Source organism: Coenobita brevimanus, chromosome 30, assembly GCF_032717465.1.
Source record: "Coenobita brevimanus isolate Jiangsu-jjx chromosome 30, ASM3271746v2, whole genome shotgun sequence".
In the NCBI taxonomy this organism is placed as follows: Eukaryota; Metazoa; Arthropoda; class Malacostraca; order Decapoda; family Coenobitidae; genus Coenobita; species Coenobita brevimanus.
Genome location: NC_136983.1, coordinates 1,054,666 through 1,074,757, shown reverse-complemented (window position 1 = coordinate 1,074,757; position 20,092 = coordinate 1,054,666). Strand labels below are relative to the sequence as shown.

The 20,092-nt window shown below is 37.9% G+C and overlaps 1 long non-coding RNA gene across 1 annotated transcript in view; it reads left to right on the top strand.

The window, feature by feature from the left end:
* The first annotated feature begins 4,992 nt into the window (after positions 1 to 4,992).
* LOC145395161 (uncharacterized) overlaps positions 4,993 to 20,092 on the top strand; it is a 15,599-nt gene continuing 499 nt past the window's right edge. The window contains exons 1-3 of the long non-coding RNA XR_013896565.1: positions 4,993 to 5,361; positions 5,974 to 6,053; positions 12,862 to 12,993. This is a non-coding gene — a long non-coding RNA (uncharacterized LOC145395161). The remainder of the gene's footprint in view (positions 5,362 to 5,973; positions 6,054 to 12,861; positions 12,994 to 20,092) is intronic.

Sequence of the window (20,092 nt, the reverse complement as noted above, 5' to 3'; positions counted from 1 at the left end):
TCTTCTAAAGTTCTTCATACATTCTCTGGCCCTTCAAAAATAATTATAAAGCTCTTCTAATGATGTTCTAGTGTTCTCTGGCTTTCCTAGTGTTCTTCAGCTCTTCTAATCCTCTTCTAATGATGTTCTGTTCTTCAAAACATAGCTCCCCTTTTGGGAATGTTCCAGTTCACATGCCGATCCACGCTAATCATTTTTTTTTTCTGTCCTGTGATACGCGCCAATTTTGTAAGACTCGTCAATGAAGAAATATTGCTCCATTAAAAAAAAAAATAAAAAAAGAGCAGGACCAGGAGGCACAAATGCACGTATGGTCAATTCCTTGTTGTATCTCGGGTGTTGATTTGCAGGAAGGACAAGGAGGCTGTTGAATCTTCCTCCATCCCGGGCTTTTGATTTGCAGGAAGGACAAGGAAGCTTTCAAATCTTCCTCCATTTCATGTTTTGATTTGCAGGAAGGACAAGGAGGCTCTCAAATCTTCCTCCGTCTTGGTTTTTTATTTCAAGGAAGGTCACGGAATCTTTCAAATCTTCCTCTGTCTTGCATTTTGATTTGCAGGAAGGACAAGGCTGCTTTCAAATCTTCCTCCGTACCCTGTTGTAACTTCATAAATCTTGGTTATGGGACGAACATCGATTCACGAGTTGTTTATTTCCATGTGTCCGGACACATTGGAGGTCATAGGCAGTAGAAAATAGACAGTTCCAAAGTTGACCTGTTGCATACATGACAGACTGGGGTTAACGGTTAACTCTTGCATTAGAGAGTTGGACAGAAAAGGGATGAGAGTTTTTCGCTAGACAGGTGCTGTGCACCCACCTTAGTGGTGGAGGAATGCACGCAGACAGTTCATAGGAGCATTGACCATTGAAGTAGCGATAGAAAAGAGATAAAGATGCAACAGTGTGGCAAAGAGTCAGAGGTTGAAGGGAGCCAGTTAGAGGAGGAGAGTTAATGAGACACAAAGCCTTTGACTTGTTGAGGAGAGTTGTATGTGGGGTGCCTCACCACACAAAACGTGCTCTCAATACGGGCAAATAAAACCTGTCTATAAAGTCATGAGAGGGGGGTGTGAGCTGGGGGAAGGGGGCAGTGAAATGGCGGGGGACAGGGCGACATGGAAACAGTTTGTTTATGGCCACACTTTCCGGGAATAAGGCGTCTGGCAATAGATAGATAGATAGACAGAAAGTCAACAACTGTGCTCCTGTGAAATCATATGTGAGTTGCAACAGGGAATTGATCGTCAGCGTTTTTGGGAATTCCGGGCCAAGTTAGTAACACTTTGATGTAATTAAAAATGAAACTGTACATAGTGAGTGTGTAATGGCGGCTTTGTTTGAGTTATTAGGACTTGTTAATTTCTTTATTGGGCAGAGTTTGGTTTGTATCTCATTCTGTCATGCTTTTTTTCAGGCTCTCAATAATGATGATGGTGATAATAATGATGGTGATGATGATGATGGTGGTGGTGGTGATGATGATGATGATGATGGCCATAATGATGGTGGTGATGGTGATGATGATGATGATGGCCATAATGATGGTGGTGATGGTGATGATGATGATGATGATGATGATGGCTGTGATGGTGGTGATGATGATAATGATGATGATGGATTTTTGATGGTTAGGGTCATCTAGACAGGACAACTGTTTTGGTGGCAATATCCTCATCCAATAATGTGAAGCCTCTTAACACCTATACCTTACCAACTTATTTTTTTTACATCTGGTACCAAAACATTTTTTCCTCTGGTATTTATGCAGTCTTTGTCTATATAAATTCCAGCTCATTAATTTATTCTTCTCTGGTATTAATGGAATCTTTACCAATTAAAAAAAGTATATAGATTCATATTCTTTGCCATATATTTTTTATTTCGTCTGTTTCTCTATTACCAGACGCCTCAATTCCATAAGGGGTGGCCACAAACAAATCACCTTCATGTTGCCCAGATCCCCGCCATTTAACTGCCCTGCCCCCAGCTCACACCCCTTCACTCTCATATATCTTGCCACTTCTTCCCCCCACCTCTTCCCCCCCTTCCCTCTCCCCCCCTCCACCTCACACACATACTCTCCTCGTTAGTCTCTCACTCCATCCTCTCCACATGGCCAGACCACCTCAGTGCATTTCTCATAATGCTTTATTTCATGTCAACAAATTTCTATTATTTTTTGCATCTGTAGCATTTATTATTATTATTATTATTATTATGATTACCATTACAGTCATCATTATTGTCATCATCATTATCATCATCATATTTGCCTGAGAGCCACATAAACAAGGGTACCAGCCAACATGCTTCTTCTGGGTTGTGAACAGATAGCTACAAATATAACACTTGTAGCAGGTGTGTGAGTCTGTGCTTTATATAGACTTATGTTATATTAAGTATGCTCTATTGGCAGTATGTCCTTCACTCTAAGCATACTAGTTGGGTGATATACTTTTTAGTTTTATTTTGACTATATTCATTTTACTCTAACTTGGGCCAAAATTGCCATATCTCCATCTTGAATGCTAAACTGTAATATAGATTAATACTAAAATATGTTGCCTGTCATGAAGAAGTGCTGTGAGAAAAATGTAGCACCATAGCATTGTAGAATATGTTGCCAGTCACGAGGAAATGCTATGGAAAGGATGTAGAGCCATAGCATTGTCTTTTTCCGCCACTGATCAACGTGAAATAAGCTGCAAAAAGGCAAAAATCTGGGCCAATTTAGAGTGAAAGGAGTATAGTACCAGATGACTTTGTTCAGCATAGAAATCTGTTGTAATTAAATGGTTGTTGATGGTTGTATGAGGGGACTCCGGGAGTAACTCAAAATGTGCCAAAATTGAAATAGAGAAAATGGAGGGTGGAATACGGATTTTTGGATTCTTTATGCCTACTCCAAATGTACCAAAATTGAAATACAGAAAGTGGAGGATGGGATATGGAATTTTGTACACTTGGCATCTACTTCCAGTTTGTTGAAATTGAAGTTGAGAAAGCGGAGGATAGACTGTGGAATTCTGGATTTTCAGGGCCTTCGAAGTGTTGCCACAAAATGCGCTGTGGAGAGCTCTGAAGGTGCCATCATTTAGTGTCATTTATAAAGGCTCCAATATGCTCCTCCTTTGCCCCGCTCCCTCACTCACTCACACTCTCCTAGTCAGTATTTCCTCTTGTTCATTTTTGAAACCCCCAACATGCTTATATGCTTCAGCCCCAGTCACCTAAGTGCAACTCTTCTTGCAGCTTAATCTCTAGCAGTCTCTCTGCTTAGTCCCTTATCCTTGAGGTCACTCTCTATGACTTCATGACCTCATCCTAGGTCATTTTCAGTCTGCCTCTTGCATCCCAACCCTCAGCGTTCAAACCTCTCACCCTCTGCACCCAGTTGTCATCCTCTATCCTCCCCACCTGCCCAAACCATCTCAAATGTACCCTTCCTCATTACAACACTAATACATTCAAGTCCCATCCTTCCTCCCAAACCATCTCAGTGTACCCCATCTTACCACAACACCAACACAATCAGGTCCCATCCTTCCTCCCAAACCATCTCAATCTATCCCTCCTCATCACAGTACCAATATATTCTAGTCCCATCCTTTCAACTCTTCAGTATATAAACAGTACATGTCAGCTGTCAATTCCAACAAAACATTTCAACCCCTCAGCATTCACAACATTTTCTTAGTTTGAATTTGGTACATTTGAATTTCCTGCTCGGAGCTTCTCATACATAGCCAGTAAAGTTTGAAAATACCTAAGCCGAATAGAGTCGTGTGGAGATGAAGGGCGGTATTCTGGTGTGGATAGGAAGCTTACAAACACCTTTTCCTTACTGATTTATTTATGATTCTGCTCTGCTAATTTATTCCATTGTGTTATTCATGCAATCAAAGATGTAAGAGTGAAAGAAAAAGGCAGATATTAATGTGTAGTTTGGAAAATAAATCATTAAGGAAGAGGTGTTAGGGAGCCACTTTACGTGACGAGAATACAGGCCGAAGAATAAAATAGAGTACATCACCCAAGCGGTTAAATACTCCTTAGCCACTTACTAATTGACAATGTTGCACTTAAGAGTTCTCTGATGGTATAACCGATGAGGCAACAGGTTCAAAAGTGCTGTAGTGAATGTTTCCCTGTTAGTACAAAATTCGTCTTTAGCTGTTCATTTTTATTTCTCCAAGGAAGAAGGAACCAAAGGCCAGAGCCCACATTTTATTCTTCCCTCGAAGATAAGGCAAGAAAACAAGATAACAGCCAAATTCAAGATCCGTTTTTCCTTATCTTTCTTACTGGTGGTGGAGAGGGAGGCCTTCATGCGGTGGCACTGATTTCAACTAGGTAGCTTAACTGCCTATCTGTTTCCCTATCCCCCGAAAGGTGGATGGTGAACTGCAGATCAGGTTGAGCTTGCAGTCCACAGGGTTCATGTTTTGGTTGGAACTGGGGCTTTACTACTACTACTACTACTACTACTACTACTACTACCACAGCCCATCACAACAATAGGTCTCCCTAAAATAAATTTATGGTGAGGTAGCAAAAATAAAATAGACATGTATTCAAACACAAGAGGTCAACAAGCCAAGAAAATGGAATCTGTTGCCCAGGAAGGTGGCTATTCACAGTTGACTAATCAGAGGACGCTTAAGTGACGTATTTTTCTATATAACTGAATTTACAGGAAAGGCCAATATATTTATACTTTCATTTAACAATATTTATACTTTCATTTAACATTACACTCGGTTAGATTTATCCTTAATTGCATTTACTTATCGATATTTTGCAGAGATATTTAAGTTTTTGTAACTCAAAATTGAGGTTTAAGACTTGCTTGTATGCTATAATATAGGAGTTTTTAATGTGAAATATTCCTGTAAAATAAATTTTTTTTTGTAATGGTGGTTTGTATATTCCTCTGAATTATTGGTGTGGGATAATTAATTGCCATATACAATAATGTGGTAGGTGGTGGCGACCATCATCCACTCACTTGATGCAGTGCTACCTACTTCCTAGGTGACTCTACACTGAGTGACAAGCCTAATGGTTTTCTGTAACAGGAAACCATTTACAACGCTGGGTGGTAACCATATAACCAAACAGGATGATGTGAAGACTTATGCAGCCCCTGTTAACTGGATGGAGACGGAAATGCGGCGACCATCCAGGAACCAAAATTTCACACTTCCCCTGCACCTGACTGTGCAGAGGCAGTGTCCACCACAAGGGAACATTGATTCACTGCACCAGAAGGCCCAGTAGTACGATTGCTTGCCTGTGGTTGACGGGTCTTCAGCGGCAGACCGGGGTTGCTCTGCTTCTGCACTAATCGATTCTCAGGTATTATTATCATTATGATTATTATTATTTATTACAGTATTATTAATATTTACCACTGCAATTATTATTTTATTTGTATTTGAAGCAGAACCAGGATTTCAAAGGCTTAAATGTTTGAATGATTATGTGATTCATTTTAGTAGGCATGATGTCTTGTAGTTCTGTTGGTGCTTTTTCTTTGTCACTGCGTCTCACCACTCTCAATGCCTAAGGTGAAAATTAGGGTTGGGAGTGTCTGATGAGGAGATGTTTGTGTTCAAGTAACTTCATGTAATTTCTCTCAGGGTAACCATAATGGCCATACACTCTTGATAGGGCAACAAGGAACTGCATAAGGGATAAATGGATCGAAAGAAATGTATTACAATTTATGTATTTGTTTCTGTATATTGTTTTATTTTTATATATGCAGCTATTTACCTCCATGTGGTTCTTGCATGGTGGACAGGATTATGTGTACTAGAAAGGTGTGGCTCATTTTATTGGGCACTTGTCTAATTTTTACCTTTTTCTTTAACTGAATCCCACTTCACATCATACCTGCATAGAAAAAAAAAAACTATATACTTATTTTGCCATTACAGAATATTCAAACTTGATTTATTTCGCCAGAGATAGTTGCTGGAAGTGGACATCATTCGTCTTTTGCCATGACAGTTTGTGTGCTTGCATGGAAGACTGCTTGTGTAAAGGTATGTAAATCTGTTTGTTTATACCCTGTTTTTTTTCTTTTTTTTTCTTTTCCCAAGATGTTTGTGTTTTGGGTATCCAGTGTGTACAATTTGTCTTTTGTGTCGGTCCTTCAGTTAATGTGTACAGTATAGATGAAAAAATTAGGAGTAAACAAAGAGGAAGAGTTTAGTTTTATTTATTTGTAATGTTTCTATAATGTCATTTATTGGTTTTCATGATAAATTCAGGTTCGGACCTCACACCCAGTAGGAAAAGATGGAAATTTTCAAGGTACATGGGGTAATATACAGGTCGTGTTAAAGTGAAGCTTTAATTGCTCTAGAGGTAGTCTGCACAATTACGTACAGTTACCTTTATAGACTAAAGTGAGTTTTGACAATGGCCAAGGTGCATACCATGGTGATGACTTGGACTGGCCTACAACATACTTCAGGTGGGTGGCAGGATTTTTAAAATTTATTAATTTTTTTATTAAATAGGTTATGTGGTCAAGGACACCCTCCCTAATCCTATTTAACCCATGTTGTGTGAGAGAGGGGAGTGTAAGTTGGGAGGAAGGGCAGCAAAATGGCATGGGACAGGGTGACATGAAAAAGATGTGTTTGTCGCCACCCTGTACGTGAATAGCATCTTGCTATAGGTAGAAACAGATATTGCCCTGATAGAGTAAATGGTTATGGTATGTGTTAGGTTTAATCATATAGAGAGGCATGACTGGAGCAATTTATTCTTCACATCACACCTCTATATCCCTTTGTGTTAACCCTTTCGATACGTAGGGTAGTGGTGCAAAAGTCACCCGCTTGTTACTGGAAGACGCAAACTGCGTCAAACAAAATCGCCCCTTGGGTTTTTGCTTTAGATTTTTTTTGGCATAATTTATTTTTGCCAAATGTTTTTATCAACACCATAACCACATAAGCAAGTACAACCATTTGAGATTACGAGGGAAAAAGAATCATGGAGAAAGAAGCAAAACTAAGGGTGTTGGGATATGTTTAAGATGTACTGTGAGGATAGAAACAGGGAGGGGGTGGGGGTTCTCACAACTCTTGGCCAAGGCCGAGCAGGCCCACATCCTGAGTACTTGCCCGCGGTTGGACGCAACCTGCGTCTTAACAAGAGGGTTAATGGTGCAGAATGTTCAAATTAAAAAAAATCTATAAGTAACAGGTATGAAATTAAAAAATGTTAGGACACCTGTAATTTAGTTTTCTTATTTTTCTTTCCCTTCGTATTGTTGAAAAAAAGTAACATTCAAATCAAATAAAAGAAAATCTTCTGCAAACCGCTTATACCAACAAAAAAAATGATTACTTATTCTGATTTCCCCCAAGGTGCTATATGTCGTATGTTGATTTGTTATTGGTCCAGTAAGTAGTGATTTATTTTTACTACTACTACTGCTGTTGCAACTGTTGCTACTACTGTCATCACTACCACTATTACTACTACTACTACTACTACTACTACCACCAGTCACTGCAACTACAATGACTTCTACTGCAATCGCTCTACTACTACCACCAGTCACTGCAACTACAATGACTGCTACTGCAGTCACTACTATTACTACTGCAACAGTCATTACTACCATCACTACTACAGTCCACTACAATCACTACTCCTACAATCACTACTGCAGTCACTACTGCAGTTACTACTACTACAGTCACTACTACAATCACTACTCCTACAATTACTACTGTAATTGCTACTCCCACAATTGCTACTTCTACTATTGCTACTCCTACTATCTCTACAACTACAATTGCTACTACAATTATGACTAGCGCCACGACAATAGTACGATCACTTCTATTATCACTACTACTACAGTCACTACTACTCTCACTACTACTGCCACTACCACTGCTACTACAGTCACTCCTACTGTCACTACTTCTGCAACTACTACAATCACTAGTACTGTCATTCCTGTAGTCACCACTATTGTTACTACTACTTCTACTACAACTACTACAATCACTACTACTACTGTTACTACAATACTACTACTACGTTTTTTTATGATGGGAGTGGTTATTATGCTTATTTTAAACTGTCCAAATAATTCCCTCTCCATCCCTAATGCAGATCTGTAACCTTCTAATGACTGAGTATGCTAGTCACGAAGAAGTGCTGTGGGGAAGGATAGAGAGTTATATCATTGTCTGTTGCCGTATTCTTGAATGCTGTTGCATCAATAGGCCTATAACACTAGAATATGATAGTCACGAAGAAGTGCAGTGGATAGATTAACAAAAATATGATGCTAGTCACGAAGAAGTGCAATGAGAAAGGCTATAGAGTTTTATTGTCTCGCTATATCTATCTTGAATGCAGAGTTACAGCAGTAGAATAACACTTGAATAAAATATTCACAAAGACGTGCAATGGATAGATTAGGCAGAATAATAATGGTAGTCATGAAGAAGTGCAATGGATAGATTGAGAATATGATGACAATCACGAAGAAGTGCTGTGGAAAGAATGTGGAGCTGTAGCCTGTCCTCTGTCAGTATGGTATATTGCATAAGTTAATACAAATAATAATTATGCTTTAATAATGATGATGATCTGGACCAAGTCCGACTGAAAAAGTGTAGTAGCTAGTCAGAACACCCCAAATAGAGATGGGTTAAGCTCTTTATTCTGCTAATGATGAAGAAGTGCTATGGAAGAATGTAGAATACTGTAGATTGACACAATCAGGATTGTAGTTACTTACAGGAGTTGTATTCTCGTTGGTTAAGGAAACTCCATACCTAAGTGATTTGTTTCTTACACCATACTGCCCTCTTGTTACAGAAACTCAGTGTTGCCTAGCGCCTTTTCCTACATGATTTATTACACCATGCTGCCTGTTATGTTACTTAAATCATTCCATTATCTCTTAACACCTTTGATAGGCTATTTAGTTAGGTTATTACACCATACTTTCTTGTTCTGTTACATAAATCCTTCCAGTAACGCCCAACACGTTTTTCTTAAGTGATAAAGCTTTCCAGTATCACCTAACAAATTTTCCTACGATTTCTGTTGCACCATAGGCTACTGTCCTGCTCTGTGTTTAATAACATCTTACAGTCCTGTTGTGTTAGATCCTTCCAATATTGCTTAATACATTATCCTAGGTTATTTTTTTGTATATTACACCTTACTGCCGTCTGTTACATAAATCCCATAACAATTTCTTGATATAATGTAGTTTCTCCTTTTGCAGTCATTTTCCCTTATTTGATGGCATTTCATAATACAGTTCATACAAATCATCGGTTCTTAATCCAACTCAGCAGATCCAGGGCAATTTAAATGTTTTTGTAAAATGATTGAATGTGATTCCAAATAAGTTAACTGAGTTTTCGAAACGTTTGTGTACCTAAGAACTGTTTGTGTTGTAGCTCCTGGCAATAACATAACAGTTGAAGAGTAATTTTAATACATTTTGACGCATACAGATACCTTATTTTTTGCAGTTTTCATATAGTTGGACCAAATAATACAATACTTGCTTCAATAAAGAGTTAAATGAAAATTTAAACATGTTAAAAGACCCATAGTCGGACCCGTATCCCGTACACAAGTCACAAGCCGCCATGTTTGTTGCGTGTTGAGTGGTGAGAGGGAGGGCTGGAGAACAATCACAATTTTTCGCGATGGTAAGTATGTTTTTGATAATTTGCTTATATGCGTAGAATCGTGGTGATACATAGATCCTGTGGAGATGGGAGGAAGAATGGAGGAGTGTGATAGAATGGAGGAGAGGTGGGTTGAGGTGGAGGGCATGGCTGTGTGAAGTTGCTGAGGCAGTCGGAGTTTTGCTCACACGTTTGCCTTTTTTATTTTTATTCTTTTAATTTAATATATTTGAAGTTAATGATAACGTCGTTCGATCGGGTTTGAGGCCTAAATTTGTTGCAAGCTAGAAGTACCTGCAAGGGGGGTGAAATAAGAGACTAATCAGTCCATAGAAATGTCTGTTATTTTACAAGTTGCCAATACGCACTTAAGGGATATTATCACCATAAACGCATAGTATAACAACAAACTCTAAGGTAAGCATTCCGCTGCAGCAGGTTAGGTTAGGTTAGGGTAGGTACGTTAGGTCAGGTTGGGTCCAGAAAAATATACTGCACAACCTGGAGGGTGTATTGGCAACTTGCAGAAATTTACTGAAATGTCGCCTGAAGTCAGATACAGAACAAAATCCAAATTGATCAAAATACATTAAAAACCTACCCAAATCAAACCTAACCTGCCCATCATGACCAAACTAAACCTACCCATGCCCTAACCCAGTGTCATTGCCCAACCCTTAACCTTACCTAACTGTGAAAGCTGCTTAGGTCTTTAAAAGCAAGCCAGTGTTGTGAGCCGCTAGCCAAACTGACCAACATTGAGCGAGATTTTGCTTGCGAGGTGAACTGGATAACAATTTTCGCTCACAGCATGTTGATGTGATTAGAACCCAAATGAGCTTATGTTAATGTTGTAATAGGTGAGAAAATATTCTGTTATTCACAGAAGGAAACTGTTGATCAGTTATTGGAAAAATCAATTTATTGGAAAAAGATTTGTCCATTTCGAGACCAAAAATAATTTTTCTCGTCAATTTTAGAGTGATTTGATTGAATGTGATCTTCATTTTTGTCGGAAATCACTTGTTCTGGAGATAGGCCTACCGAAGGCTATCTCCAGAATGAGTGATTTCCGCCAAAAACGAGGGTCAGATTGTTTTATTCGAATCACACTAAAAATGACCTGAAAATTATTTTGGTTTCAAAATCAAGGATATGGGATGAACCATATACCCTACCTGGGGGGGCTTTGCCCCCTAGACCCCCCTCATATAACCCTTTGAGATTTTCGGCCCTCCTCCGATTGTGTCTGTGCCAGATTCAGCCTGGCGCACATAGAGTGCACCGTCGTGCAGCGATATTTGTACTTATCAGCCACTGTACACTAACTTTTTAAGGTAAACTAATGAATGTGGTACCATTTTAAAGCTGAATAGTTGCTCTTTATCGTAGTACAGTTGAAAAAGGTAAATACGGTAGTTAAAAGGCCAATAGGAAAAATCGCACACCCTTCCGTAGAAAAAAAAAAAAAAAAAAAAAGTTGCATGAAACTTGATTGCACCATGTCAATCTACAGTAAATTACTTTTCCATTGATATATAGGTTATGGCAATTTAGTTTTCACAGAGAAAAGTGAAAGCTCTTGCTGTCACACAGGCAAATATCCATGCTGGTAATACTGATGATATTTATGGTAAAAGCAAATTTATTATGCATATCTTTGTGATGTACTTGTCAGTGTAAAACTAAATAGTTGGAGAAGGATAAACAGGATAGTGTATGTAGAACAAGCCCAGATAGGGTATGGAAAACATGCAAAAAACAAATGTTGTTTCATATGACTCGAATTTGAGTCATCAGAATCTCAACGGAATCTCAAAGGGTTAACCTAACATAACATTAACGAGACCCAACTCAACCTAACCAAACCTTACCTTAAATGTCGGAGGAGGAGCATGAGGTGGAAGGATTTGCCTCAATCCTCTGAACACCCATGCCCTCTGCTTCTTTGAGTACTGGTATGCGTAACTCTTAAAAATCTTACAGTACCACTGATGAAGGTCCTGTCTATTATGTAGGTCACTTCCACACTTCAGGAAGGAAGGCAGAACACCGTGACTGCTTAGGAAAATCACACTTTTCTGATTATTAAAAAAAAAATAAAACGGGCAATGGCCTCGTATTCAGCCACAGCACACCCACTACAGGTGGAAGCCATTGTGGAACTGATTAAAGTAAGGGATGTTTGAAATCTGAAAATCCCCTAACGCTGTCATTGATTTGATTTGCCTGCCTTTTGGCTGATTTTGATTTCATTGGCCGTGACGTCCGAGCATGCCCTGTAGTGGCACAACATCACACCCGGAAGGTCCCATGACAGGGAGAAAGACTGATGCGAAAGTTTGAAACTGAGGGGAGATCCAAGGTAACATTACATAGGATTTTTACGTTAAATATATATTTCTGAAAACAAATGTATAGTGGAATAGATTCAGAATAACAGCATCTACATTGTGTTTGTGTCAGAATTCCTGGGTCGAGAAATGTAGTTTCCCAAAAATTGATTGATATATTTTTTTGGTTTAATTTTTATAATTTTTAAAGTGAACATGGGAGTATGGTTGAGAGGCACAGCACAAAACACCTTTGACAAGTTCATAGCACGAGCAAAGAGATAAAGGACTGAATAGGGAGGCTGCCAGACTTTTCTCTTACGTCAGTTTTGTTATAGAATTTTGGTTGATATTTGTTATGGTTGACCAAATGACCCGGGATGAGGTCATAGATTATGACCTCAGGGATACGGAACTAAATAGAGAGGCTGCCAGAGACTGAGTCGTGTGGAGAGCCACCAATAGGTGACCAGGACCTATGCATGAGAGCATGTTGGAGCCTTTATTAACGATGAATTTATTTATTTGAATTTGAGTTTCGTGACTGATATTTGATTGATTTCTACTGTTGTGATGGAATTTCATTATTTTTATTTTTATAGGATTTATAAATTTCATTATTGATTTTTATTTTTGATAGAATATGAATTTCATGATTTAATTATTTTTGGTAGATTTTCATGATGGATTTTTTATTATGATTGAATTTTATTTGTTTGATTTTGTGTGTGTGTGTGTGTGTGTGTGTGTGAGATTTTGATTAATTTTACCTGATTACACAATAAATGAGACAAACCTCAACCTGCAGCTAATGCAAAATTTGTTTTTTTCAGAGTGACGTCCAAGGCCCCATGGACCCCACACTCACCCTAAACCCCAAGCCAGACAGTTGTGGTCAAGAGCGAATGGGGTCACGAAAATACGGGCGTCATTGTGTAGGGTGATGCACTGAGGAGAATTATAAGGTTAGTTGTGTGTTTGTGTTTGTGGATAGATGAGAATCATCAAGGTTAGTTCAGCTTTGTGTGTGTGTATGTATTTACCAAATTTTATTTACCTAATTATGATATACCGGAAATGAGCTACGCTCGTGGGGTCCCATCTCTGTTTCTCCATAAGTCAGATTTAGCTTTAAACTCATTAAAGTTTTTAGACTGGATGATCTCTTTGTGCAGGCCATTCCACAGGTCCGTATGTCTATAAGGAAAACTGTATTTCCTGATATCCTTCAGGCAGCTTGGCTTCTTCAATTTCATTCTGTGTCCTCTTGTTACTCTCTTATCCCATACAAACAGATCTTTTCTGTCAATTTTGTCTACTATCATGGTCCTGAACACTGCAATCATGTCTCCCTTCTTCTTTCCTCTAAGGAAGGCAAATCCAGCTTTTCCAGCCTCTCTCTGTACGACATCTGGCAGACTGGGGTCCATCTTGTTTGCTGTTCTTTGTATTCTCTCAATCTTGTTTATATCTTTCTTTTTGTGTGGGGACCACACTATTGCTGCATAATCCAACCTGGGGTGGATCATGGCCACTATCATTTTTTTCTTCATCTCCTTATCCATGAAATGCTACTCCTATGTTGGTCAAGAGTTATACATCTCTCTAACTGCCTTGTTAACCCTTACCTAAGAGCCGTCACTACCATGACGCTCGTTACATAAGCACCATATGGGGGGGTGTCACTTCTGTGACCCAGGAATTTTTAAAATCACCCGGGCTTTCAAGTGCCATCTTGTATCATCTGTCAGTACTGCCAGTGTGTACCTATAGGCAGTGCTGCTAATACCACTAGTACTTGCATCCAGTGTTACCAATTTAGCCATTTTTCTGTGTTTTCCTTGCCTCCCCACCTCCCCTTCCTTATCCTCTCCCCTGCTTAACTACAGCCTGGCTGCGTAATGCAACTCCCAGCAGGTTTTTTCCATTCGCATTTTCCATTGAATGTGCCCTATGCCCTATTCTCATACTAAAAAATATATTTTAAAAAAAGAGGAAAAGGCTAATTGATACAGCCCTACCCTCTCCCAGTTCCACAGTATCTACATTTATGTTGTTCACTGCTGTCATCACTCCTTCCGCTTTTCCTTTTCTGTCACTTCTCCGCGGTTTGTATTTACCATCTTTCATATGAATATCAGTATCCTCTCTTAACTTGGTCTCTACAAAGCACATAATATCTGGTTCATGTACCCTCCAATAATCGTTGATTTTTAACCTTGCCGATATTAAACCATCACCATTAGTATATGCCACTTTGAATCTTTATATTGTTAATTTTTATTCCCTTTTCTCTCCCTCCCTTCATTGGTACCACTTCCTCATTTTCTGATCCAAAGCTCTCCAAAAGAACAGTCTTCCTCCTCTGTTCGATTTTTGCCATTGCTTTCTTTACTAGCTCCTTTATTTTAGCTCTTTCTTCCTCATTTGCATCACTCGTTATCCAGACATTCTAAAACCCCTCTGTGTCTGATAATTTCATGTTATGTCGATGATTTCATTGCCCATTACGTGAGACTTAAACTTTAAGTGGCCTCGCCCTTCCTTTCTTGTACTTTCACAACCTAAACACTTCTTCAGTCTCTTCTTGAGCTTCATTGTTACCCTCCATAGCTACTGATACTAAAACTTTTGCCTTACTCAGTTTTTCTCTTTCCCTTTCTGATCTTACTGTCATGCGTTTTCTTTACTCCTGAAATTATCACGCATTTTCTTGTCAGCTACATCCCTGACTACAGATTCTCTACTTCTTACTATCCTAACCACTCAGTTTTTCTCTCTCCCTTTCTGATCTTACTGTCATACGTTCTCTTTTACTCCTGAAATTATCACGCATTTTCTTGTCAGCTACTTCCCTAACTGCAGATTCTCTACTTCTTACTATCCTAACCACTTCCTTCTCCACTTCTTCGTTGCTTTATTGTTCTATAATCTCTGAAATTGTGTGTGTGTGTGAGTGAGAATTATCTAGTTAGTTTAGTTTTACATGTATGGGTAGGTGAGGATTATTTTGTGTGTATGTGCGGGCATGTTTCAGTTATATTCCATTGCATTAATGTTGATTTTTTTTTTTTTTTTCAAAGTTTTTACGATATGTTGTGTAAATGAGAAAGAACACTTTGGTTATGTGTATTTGGTGCCAAGAAGTCTTAAGTATTGTCCTTGTCATGATGATTATCGTGTTGTCTTTTTGAATGTGTTCATTTGTTAAATTATTTATGTAGTTTTCAAAGTTTTTTTTGATGTGTAAATAATAAGAAAAAAGACCACTTGTTTTTATGTGTATTTGGTGCCAAGAAGTTTTAATTTTTTTTCCTTCTCATGATTTGTGTGTTTATTATGTCTTGTTTGAATGTTTTTCTTTTAGTTTTATTTATTGTTGCATTGTCTTTATAAATGTTAAGGGTATATTGTTTGTGATGATTTTGTTTACTATAACTTTTTTGTAATTGTGTATTTTGTAATTGTGTAATTTGTTTTAGATGTCTGAGTATTCAGTGTTTATTGTTGTGTTTGAATGTTTTTATTTGTTTTATTATTGTTTTATTCTGGTCTATTATTTGTGTGATTGTTTTATTATTGTGGTTTATTTTTATTTTGTTGTTTTTATGGATTTTTCAAAGTGTTTAGGATGTATTGTGTAAATATTGATTTGCTTTGTTTATAACACCTTACTCCCCTATTCTGTGTCAGAGAAACTTTTAGACATTGCCATACTTTGCATAAATAATATACTAAAGGATATTAACCAGTTGCAACATTCCAAAGTGATTTATTTTGCTTATTACATCTTGCCCTTGTTACATAAATCCATCCAGCATTGCCTCACACCTTTTCTCAAGTGATTTACTTTGCTTATTACACCTTACTCTGATACTGTTACATAAATCCTTTAAACATCTAACATCTTTCTCAAGTGATTTATATTTCTTACTCCTTACTCTCCTGTTATTAATTAAATCCTTCCAGTCACCAAACACTCATTCCTAAGCAGTTTGTTTTAAACATTACTTTCCCATATTTATATAAATCCTCCCATTATCACCATACTCTGCATAGGCAACAAATAGGATACATTATTAAACAGCTTTATCCAAAAATAAACCACAAAGGAAGAGGTGTTAGGGAGCTTCTTAAACAAGAATACAAGCATTTACCCTCAGTTGAGTTGGAGGTGGTTAATGATCTTTGTCAGGTTATTTATAGTAGCATATAGTAAAGCCTTACTGTAAGGGAATGACTGGGGGGAATTGTGATCCGATAAAGCAGGTAGTCCATTACAGTAGACGGTCAATTTCACAAACACCAATTTAGTGCAGGCCTGAGATAACGGAATAATTTGTTTCCAGTATTTTTTGTCCTATTCTATCTATCTATCTATTGCCAGACGCCATAATCCCGTAAGGGGTGGCCACCTATTAATGGGGAAAATTCCTGTTAAATCAAGTATAATTCCGTTAAGGTTAAGGAAATTCCATAAACAGTGATGCGTATGTGGGGGCTTTAATATGGGTTCAGACTGCTGTGTGTAGCACTGAGAGTTAGCATAGTTGCCAGGTATGGGTTGCCTTCAAGGAATTAACAAAGTACCTCAAAATACTGGAAAATTTTCCTTTATATTGAGCCATGGTTAGCAAACTTGGATCTTGTGGAAAACTTGAGATAATGGAATGGGGGTTGACTGAATTAGTTGGTTAAATCGAACATCTACTGTATATCCAATGTAACGATCCAGTAAAGCCAATAGTCCGTCATATGTGCTGAAATATGATTTTATAAAGGTGATAGGTGGTAGCGACCGTCATCCACTCACTTGATGTAGTGCTGGATGGAATGGAGACATACATGAGATGATGGAGAATGAGGGACTGACTAGAAGAGTGACTGTGAGTGAGGTGGAAGGGGAGACCAAGGATGAGATGGAGGGATGAAGTGGAGAGATACTGACTAGGAGAGTGAATGTGAGTGAGGTGGAGAGGGAGACCAAGGATGAGCTGGAGGACTGGAGTGGAGAGAGATGAGAGAGGGGAGTGTGAGTTGGAGGTAGGGCAGCCAAATAGCAGGGGACAGGGTGATGTGGAGGTGTTTTGTGTGTGGCCACCCTTGATGGGATTAAGGTGTCTGACAATAGGTAGATACTCCGTACTTATAAATAGTTACAAGGTTAAGGTGAACGTAATTCCAGTAAGATTGTATTGGGATGAGATTGTACTAAAAAGTAACCCTTACTGAGAAGAATGTTTTGCTATAGATAGATAGATGTTTTGGCTGTTTTTTTAGTGTTTGATAGACTTTACTTATAAATACAACTGCCTGTAGGAGGGAAATTCTGTACATTGAATCATAATGTGCAGAGAAGGGTACTTATAAAAAACATTTATTGGAAATTATTAACATGTATTTGATAGACAGTCAGAGAATTGCCAGGGTAATGGAAGGATAATTCCAAAACGATGGTAATATTGGAATTGTTATACAGATACTCCTTATTGAACAAGAATTATTTGCATTTATCTTAGGTAGGTAGACGTCTTACTTATAAATACAACTGCCTGTAGGAGGGAAAATCAGTACATTGAATCATAATGTGCAGAGAGAGTACTTAAAGAAAACATTTATTGAAAATTGTTACCATGTATTTGATAGACAGCGAGAATTGCACGGGTAATTATAGGATAATTCCAAAAAGATAGTAATATTGGGATTGTCATACTGATATCCCTTATTGGACCTGAATATTTTCAATTATCTTAAACTTGTTACCGATAAATACAACTGCTAAGAGTAGGGAAATATTTTAGATTAAAAAAATCAGTGTGTGTGTGCAGAGAGAGTACTTAGAGATAGCATTGAGATGAATTGTTTACACATTGTATGATAGTCAGAGAATTGCAAGGGTAATGTGAGGATAATTCTGGAAAGATAGTAATATTGGGATTGTCATACAGATATTGGACAAGAATTATTTGCATTTATCTTAGGTAGGTAGACATGTTACTTATAAAAACAACTGTTTATTGTGGGGCAATTTTGTACATAAAAGGAAATCATAATGTGCCGGGAGAGTACTTGAAGGGAACATTGAGATGAATTATGTAGGTGTATATTTTATTTGCCAGACTGACAGACTTATTGAGAGAATTGCCAGGGTAATGTAGAGGTAATTGCAGAAAGATTGTAATATTGGGATTGTCATACAGATATTGGACAAGAATTATTTTCATTTATCTTAGGTAGGTAGACTTGTTACTTATAAAAACAACTGTTAAGAGTGGGGCAATTTTGTACATAAAAGAAAATCATAATGTACAGAGAGAGTACTTGAAGGGAACATTGAGATGAATTATGTAGGTGTATATTTTATTTGCCAGACTGACAGACTTCATGAGAGAATTGCAAGGGTAATGTAAGGATATTTCCAAAAAGATAGTAATACTGGGATTGTCATACAGATATTGGACAAGAATTATTTTCATTTATCTTAGGTAGGTAGACTTGTTACTTATAAATACAACTGCCTGTAGGAGGGAAAATCAGTACATTGAATCATAATGTGCAGAGAGAGTACTTATAAAACTATTATATATGTGTATATCTTATTTGCCAGACAGTGATAATCTTCATAGCAGGGTAATGTGAGGATAATTCTGGAAGGATAGTAATATTGGGATTGTCATACAGATATCCCTTACTGGACAAGAATATTTTCATATATCTTAGACTTAATTGCAGATTGTTAATGTGGGGATAATTCTGGAAGGATAGTAATATTGGGATTACCGATAAATACAACTAAGACTAGGGAAATATTTTAGGTTAAAAAAATCAGTGTGCAGAGAGAGTACTTAGAGACAACATTGAGATGAATTTACACATTGTTTGATAGAGAATTGCAAGGGTAATGTAAGGATATTTGCAAAAAGATAGTAATATTGGGATTGTCATACAGATATTGGACAAGAATTAGTTTCATTTATCTTAGGTAGGTAGACTTGTTACCTGTAAATACAGGTGGTAGGAGGAGGGAAACTCTGTACATTAAAAAAATCATAAAGTACAGAGAGAGCATTTGAAGGAAACATTGAGATGAATTATTTACATGTATATTTGCCAGACTGACAGACTTATTGAGAGAATTGCCAGGGTAATGTAGGGATAATTGCAGAAAGATTGTAATATTGGGATTAACTCTTACTCAGCTACCCCTTATTGACAAGAATTACTGTTATTTGTCTTTAGTTAGAGAGATAAACTTGTTCATTATAGAATTGGTAGGAGGATGGAAATTCTGTTGATAATTCTGTCTATCTGTATACCTATTGCCAGACGCCTTAATCCCTTATACGGGGTGGGCGCAAACAAATCACCTCCACTTCACCCTGTTCCCTGCCATTTCATTGCCCTGCTCCCAGTTCACACCCCCCTCTCTCATATACCTCTCTGCTCCATCCCTCAATGTCATCCTTGGCCTTCCCCTCCCTCTCTCCCCCTTCACCTCACTCACATACACTCTCCTCGTCAGTCTCTCACTCTCCATCATCTCCACATGGCCAAACCACCTCAGTATGTTTCTCCTGACGCTTCCTATCACATCATAATAATAAAAAAATAATAATGTGGGGAGAGATTGTTCTCCAAGGTAATTATTTATTAGGAAGACTTTATTATTTATCACTTAAGATCGACAGGTATACACTCAGTGGTTAATGCAGGGATAAAATACCGGTAAACAGTTTTAAAATGTCAGTAATGTGAGAATCAGATTGTACAAAAGGTAACCCCTCTTGAGAAGAAATGTTTCCCTAATACCGGTAAACAGTTTTAAAATGTCAGTAATGTGAGAATCAGATTGTACAAAAGGTAACCCCTCTTGAGAAGAAATGTTTCCCTATAGTTATTTGATGGATAGACATAAAAAGAATTGCAGTGACAGGTAAACATAATTCCCCAAAGATAGTAATGTTGGGGTTAAATCCTAATCAGATACCTCATATCGGCAAGAATTATTTCCATTTACCATCACTTGATAGACAGATAAGACTTGTTATATATAAATGTCTAGGT